The sequence below is a fragment of the Leopardus geoffroyi genome, chromosome A3, assembly GCF_018350155.1.
Source record: "Leopardus geoffroyi isolate Oge1 chromosome A3, O.geoffroyi_Oge1_pat1.0, whole genome shotgun sequence".
NCBI lineage: Eukaryota > Metazoa > Chordata > Mammalia > Carnivora > Felidae > Leopardus > Leopardus geoffroyi.
This window is the reverse complement of record NC_059336.1, coordinates 105,978,551-105,984,550: the sequence shown is the minus strand read 5'-3', so window position 1 is coordinate 105,984,550 and position 6,000 is coordinate 105,978,551.

Here is a 6,000-nt window from a genome sequence, read left to right as displayed (position 1 = left end):
GGGGAGCTCCCGAGGAAACCCAGGTAATGATGGCTTAGACTAAGGTGATGGCAGTGGGATCAGGAAAGAAAAGGTGAGTCTGGGATAGATTTCAAAGGAAGAAAAGGATGTGTTGACAGAATAGATGTAAGAGGATAAAGGAGTGGGATGAGTCAAAGACACCTCTAAGATCTCCAGTCTGGGAGACTAGGAGGGTGGTGAAGGGGTAAGAGGACAGAAGCCCTCTAGGGGAAGTGTGGGGCCAGAGGAGTTAATAACCAAAACCCCCCAAAGCTTTATGCTCCCTTCCAGAGCTCAGAGATGTCCTGAACCTGGTAGCAGCTCCAGGGCAAGAGAGCCCTGTCCCCTGACAATGGGGACACCATTAATGAAATAACAACTTTTGTACAGTCTTTTCTCAGTGCACTTCAAAGTGATTCACATTTGCACCTCATTTCATCCTCAAAACAACCACCGCAGGTATCATTATCCCCATTTTGCAGATGAAAAAAACTGAGGTACGGAAAGACTAAACAACTTGCTCTAAGTCACATAACTAGTTAAGGGCAGGGCTAGATGCAGAAGCCTTCTGACTTTCAGCTCAGGACCCCTCCCGGTGCCTGCTGGCAGTCCAGGAGACGGGTGGGGCCTCGAGCTGCAGGTGCCCCGAATCACTGGGGGCAAAGAGTCTGGGGCTCAGAGACAGGGTCCACCCCGGACTTCAACAGCACCTCCAGCCTGCTCTTCACACTCACATAGGGCGTAAGTCGGGAGCCCAGGGTTGGAAACGCCAAGTCTAATCAGACCTCACAAGCCCACAGATGGTTTGAATCAATGTGCTACCTTGATAGGAATAATGAGGAGTCCTGAAGACAGTCTTATGCCAGCTCTATCCGCCTGGACAGAGAACCGTATCTTTCACAAGAATTTCCCCATCCAGGATCCCGTGACCCTCCAAGCCGGGCAATCCTTCATGAGGAAGTCCCCTGGTCCCACGTCACACCCGCTCCCCGGCCCCCGCCCCCCAGCAGAACCACCCACAGATTTTCCGAAAACTTTGGCCTCAGGTTCTGATTTGACAAACTCTGACTTCTTAGGCTTTTCTTGAGGCTGAAAACGGTTCCTAGGGAAAAATACGTGAGCACAGGTTACAAGGCCAGCCAGGGGTTGTGGGGCAATATGGTAGGGTGGGCGGGCCTGGATGCAGAGAAATGCAGGAACAGACACATGTCCCACACACTTCGTGTCAGAGTGTCCCAATGTGCATTGTTTCATTCGTTCAACATGACAAATGTCATCACGACGTTTCCTTTGCTAGGATACCTGAACTAGGGCACCCAAATCTCATGGAATTAATCAATCTGTAAGGTCGCAGACTCCCAGCAACAGAACCAGACCTACGATTTAGAAAAACCTCTTACTGTGGGAGCCCATTGAAGACAGCACCCCAGAATGGCAGCAACGGCCCTTCCCCCGGGAAAGCTCAGACCTGGGACCTCAATCCCACGAGGGTGGTCCTGTGGGCAGGGACCTGCTTTAATGTAATTTGGTCCTGCCCCACCCCTTGCCTAGCAAAGCTTAATTTGAAGCTTAAAAAACAATGAAGTTAATTTTTAAAAACCTTTCATTGAGTTCCATGAGACCCCTATTAATTTTATTGTTTCAATAAAGCATTTATTTAATTGTCTCCAGAAGGGCCCTGTTAAATGTACAGATGTTACCTGAGTCAGAAGGGAGGGAGCTGGGAGCCTTTTTTTCACCCTCTCCCGTTAGCACATTAGCAGGATTCTGTTATTGGATTAACTGATTGTCACCTTAAAAGTCACAAAGTAGAGCCCTGAGGGAATGAGACATGAGGCAGGTAAATTCTGGGGAGTAGTTGTGGTCACAGTTGCACAAAGCAGAAAGCCAGGCGTATGATAAAGAGGTTGGGTTTGGTTAAAACAAAAGGAGAGCTTGGGGCGCCTGAGTGGCTCAGTCGGTTAAGCGTCCGACTTCGGCTCAGGTCATGATCTCGCGGTTCGTGAGTTCAAGCCCCGAGTCGGGCTCTGTGCTGACGGCTCAGAGCCTGGAGCCTGTTTTGGATTCTGTGTCTCTCTCTCTGACCCTCCCCCATTCGTGCTCTGTCTCTCTCTGTCTCAAAAATAAATAAAGGTTAAAAAAAAATTTAAAAAAAAAACAAAAGGAGAGCATTTTTTTTTTTTTTCTGTCAAAGAGGAGATATTTGTTATTTAGTCTCTGGCACAAGGCTGATAACCCTGAAAAAAAAAAAAAATCAGAACAAGCACATTACTAGATGTATGTTGTCCAAACCATAGGAGGGGAGGGGCTTGGCTTGAGTTGACAGAAGATCTGAGGAGCAACATGTTCAGTCCCTCCACAATTATTTACTGAGTACCTACTATATGCTGCCACTACTTGGAGCTCTGAGTGTGCAGCAGTGAACAAAACGAAGCCCCTGCTCTCATGGTGCTTACATTCTAATGAGGGGAGACTGACAACAAAAAAATATACCGGACATATCGAGATAATTTCAGACAAGAAGGGCTCTGAGGACAAAACAGGGTGATTTGCTAGACAGTGGTCAGAGAAGCCTGTGATATGACATCTGAGCCAAGACTTGAATATATGGAGAAGGAGCCAACCCACAGAAAGGTCTGAGAGAAGAGCTTTCCAGGCAGAGGGAACAGCAAGTGCAAAGATCCTGGGGCCCTAGTGTGAGAGGAGCATTATCAACCAAGTAATCAAAGGAGCGTGCTCTGGGGAGAGAATCAGGAGACCCTCTAACATAAGAATATGTCAGAACAGAGTCCATCATTCATCTTTGTGTCCCTGGTTATTTGTTTGGTGTGAAGCACAGAATAGGTGATCAATAAATGGATGACGGAAGGGGAGAAAGGAATGAGAGGAAGGATACGACTGAACATTTAGAGGGAACTGCATTTAGTCAGATTATTTGCAATTAAAACCGAAAGGGGGGGGGACAGCTGAGTCTGTACAGTAGGTCATTCGTTACCAAGCCAGGAGGTGCCCAGGGGAAGGAAGGTATGGAAGGGGGGTATATATCTGCTCCCATCTAGGAGACCAAAATGTAACTGAGGAAACAGTAATAGTCATCACTCCTAAAATTATTATAGGCCCTGATTTATAGCTTACATGGTGCTTTTGCACACATTTTGTTTCTTTTTTTTTTAATATTTATTTACTTTTGAGAGAGAGAGAGAGAGAGAGAGAGAGAGAGAGAGAGAGAGGCAGAGAGAGCGAAAGAGAGGGAGACACAGAATCCGAAACAGGCTCCAGGCTCTGAGCTGTCAGCACAGAGCTGGACACAGGGCTCGAACTCGGGAACAGCGAGATGATGACCTAGGCCAAAGTCAGACACTTAACCAACTGAGCCACCCAAGCACCCCACACATTTCCTGTTTGTAACAGACTCATGAAATAGAAACTAACACTATTAGTCAATATTTAATGAATTGCCTGTAGGCCTAGCATGGCACCATGCTAGGTGATGGGGATATACTGGGAGCAGAAATCAAACAAGGCCCTGCTTTCACGGACTATATAGTCCAGAATAGACAGACTCACTTGTGTCATTGAGAGAAATTATGACCACAGTGAGTGTTTCAATGCATACGTACAAAGGGCTACAAGCACCCATCTTGGGGGTGATCAGGAAAGGCTTCCTTGGGGAGGTGACTTAGCTGAGCTCTAAGGATGAGTGGAGTCACTAGGTAAAGAGGGGAGACAAGAGTGTTCCAAACAGAGGAACAGTAAGTGAAAGGAGAAGCAAGGGAGGGTCAGCAGGTCCTGAGCAGAGTTCGAGAGACAGGGCACAGTTACGGCAGAAGTAGGAGTGGACAAGGTTCTAGGATGTGGGGCCTCAGGGAACACAGATGAAAGTTTGTCCTTGACCTACAGGGAACTGGAAGCCAATAGAGGTTTTAAGTTATATTTAAATACTTGAAAAGCTGTCCTGAGGAAGATGGTGTCAATCTACTACAATCAAATAATGTCTCGGCCCCCTGTAAGAAAGTGACCTTGTCCATCACAAAAGTGGGGAGTGACTGGCTGTTTAAATGTCAGGAAGAGGTCCTCCTTTGGTCAGAAGACTGGGCAGCATGTACGACTTCAACTTTTTCACCATCAAGGATCCCTTTTATTCATCTTGCTGGCCCACAAACCCCAGATGTTTTAGAGACTACCTACCACGATACATTTACATAACACAATTTTCCTCCATTTTTAAAATTTTTTGTTAAAGTTTATTCATTTACCTTAAGAGAGAGACAGAGAGTGAGCGCAAGCAGGTGGGGCAGAGGGAGAGAGAGAATCCCAAGCAGGCTTTGCACTGTCAGCGCAGAGCCTGACGCAGGGCTTGAGCCCACCAGCCATGAGGTCATGACCTGACCCAATATCAAGAGTCAGATGCCTAACCAACTGAGGCACCCAGTCACCCTATTTTTTTTTTTAATTTGTGTAATGTTTATTTTTGAGAGAGAGACAGACATACAGACAGAGCACAAGCAGGGGAGGGCAGAGAGAGAGGGAGATAGAGAATCTGAAGCAGGCTCCAGGCTCCAAGCTGTCAGGATAGAGCCCAATGCAGGGCTCGAACTCATGAACCATGGGATCATGACCTGAGCCAGACTCAGATGCCTAAATGACTGAGACACCCAGGTGTCCCTAAGCATTTTTCTTAATAAACATAGCCAATGTCATTCATCAGGACAAGAAGCCCAATGCATGATACAATTCTGGCCACAAGTGAAGAAATTCAATGTTTCCTTTGACAGGGTACATTTATCATGAAATATGTATAATTTCCTAGAGGCTTTCTGAAATACTCACAATAGCTCCCCATTCCCCAATACATTTATAGACTCTGGGAGATCTTTTGGCTCCAGGCTGGGAACTACTATTCTTTGGTGACACCCAAGGTCTCTTTCCAACCAGGGTATGCTAAACCATGAGCTATAGCTTCCTTGTGTTCAGGGATTTGGGCAAGGATCAGTAAATGTGAACTAAAACAATCAGGGAAGGCTTGCTGGAAAAAGAAAGCCTTGAGCTGGGCCTTGAAGGACGGGCAAGCTTCGGACAGGTGGGGACAGGGTGTTGTCAGGCGGGAGAAGGAGAGTGTTCCCTAAGATTGGCGAAGCAGCCAGCTAGGCTGCAAATGGAGTCAGGAAGTATTTGTGGGTACAAGAATAGAAAAAGTCAGTTGCAACTGACTTTACATGCCAAGCTAAATTATCCTCCAAATGATGGGGAGTCATCAAAGATTTTAGAACAGGAAAATTATGTGTTGGAAACAGTGTTCTTGGCAGATGAATCTGGTGCCCATACATGCTTTGAGGTGGGAGGGGAACTTTGAGGGGACCCAATCAACAGACCAGATGTGAGAGGAAGAGCCTGGACTGGAGAGGATGGCTGTGAGGAAAATAAAGGAGCAAATCCAAGAAACTTTTTTTTTTTTTTGTAAAGCACAGGACTTGAATTTGAGTTTAGAAGCATTGACAGACTGTGAGGTGTCTTTGGAGCCTGGGGTACAGCAGTGAGTCACCAAGGGAAGCTCATGGGGGTGGGGGAGATGATGGGTGCATGGGGCATCTTGGGAAGTTTTTACTCACTACATCCTTCCTAGTGGTGACTAACCTCAGCAAGTGGGGTTGGAGGGGCAGCCAAGGTGCTTTCACATCTTACGATACATAATCTCCTTTAATGGAGGGATTTTGTATAATTTTTACTTCCTTTTTTGTGCTTTTTTTGGGATTTTTCAAATAATTATTTTAATTCCATACAGACTCCCAGAGTCTTGTTAACCCTTTGTGAAACATCACTCCTGATTTGTTCCCTCCCCCCTGCAGGGAAGGGGAAGGAGGGAAATGATTTACAGGGTCCTGTTGGGTCTCTGAAAAACACATCATGGGGGTTTAGTCTCTACTCCTGAGTCTGTGGGTTTCCCTATGGGGGAGCAGGGAGGTCTCTTCAGTGTACCTCTTTCTACACCTCCCTCCTTCT